The sequence below is a fragment of the Trichechus manatus genome, unplaced genomic scaffold, assembly GCF_000243295.1.
Source record: "Trichechus manatus latirostris isolate Lorelei unplaced genomic scaffold, TriManLat1.0 scaffold00394, whole genome shotgun sequence".
Lineage (NCBI taxonomy): Eukaryota > Metazoa > Chordata > Mammalia > Sirenia > Trichechidae > Trichechus > Trichechus manatus.
In genome coordinates, this window is record NW_004444330.1 from 218719 (window position 1) to 220101 (window position 1383).

Below are 1383 nucleotides of genomic sequence, written 5' to 3' on the forward strand. Positions count from 1 at the left end.
CAAGGTGTTTGGATGTGTCTAGGAAGCCTCTATGACTTTGCCTTGGTCACGTTGTGCTGACTTCCACCATAACAGCTGTGCCATTTTGCATTCCTATCAACAATGAATAAGGGTTCCAATTTCCCCACATCCTTACCAACATTGGTTATTTTGCTTTTTTGTTTATCTTAGCCATCCTAGTTGGAGTGAATGGTATCTTATTGTGGCTTTTGACTTGTATCTCTCTGATGGCTAATGACGTTGAGCATCTTTTCATGTGTTTGGTACCATTTGAATATTCTCTTTAGTGAAATATCTATTCAGGTCCTTTGCCCACTTTATGATTGGATTATTTGACTTTTTGTTGTTAAGTTGTCAAAGTTTTATATATATTTTTATTATTAGATTCTTATCAGATATGTGATTTCCGAAGATATTCTTCCAATCGGTAGCTTGTCTTTTCACTTTTTGGTAAAGTCTTTTGATGAACAAAAGTATTTAATTTTTTGAGGTCCCATTTATTTATTTTGTCTTTCGGTGTTCATGCTTTTCTTATTATATTAGTTATCCTTAAAAACTAGGCCCAACAGCCTTGCCCCTGCATTTTCTTCTGAGAATTTTATGGTTTTACTTTTTCATATGCAGGTCCTTAATCCATTCTGAATTTGTTTTTGTATATGGTGTGAGGCATGGATCCTATTTCATTTTTCTGCATGTGGAAATCCAATTTTCCCAACACCATTTATTGGGGAGACACTTCTTTCCCAACTGAATGGACTTAGCACCCTCATCAAAACTAAGTTGACCATAGATACATGGGTTTATTTATAGACTGTCAATTCTGTTCCATTGATCTGTGTGTCTGTTATTATACCAGTACCAGCCTGTTTTGTTGACTGTAGTTATATAATATGTTTTGAAATCAGGAAGTGTGAGCCCTGCTACTTTATTCTTCTCCTTTAAAATTGCTTTAGCCACTCAAGAACTCTTGCCATTCCACATAAAGTTGAGGATTGGATTTTCCGTTTCTGTAAAGAAGGCTGTTGGTATATTGATAGAGATTACATTGAATCTGTAGATCATTTTAGGTAATAATTGACATCTTAACAATAATAAGTCATCCAATCAATGAACATGGAACATCTTTCCATTTATTTAGGTCTTCTTTAATTTCATTCAGGAGTGGTTTATAATTTTCATTGTATAAGTCTTTCATATCCCTGGTTAAATTTATTCTTAGGTATTCTCTTAGATACTTGGAATCCAAATTTTCCTTACAGGTTTCCAATAGCTGGTATATACAAACCCAAATGATTTTTGTTCATTAACCTTGTACCCTATAACTTTGCTAAATTCCTATGTTATCACTGGAAACTTTCTTGTGGATTCTTTGGAATTTTTTGT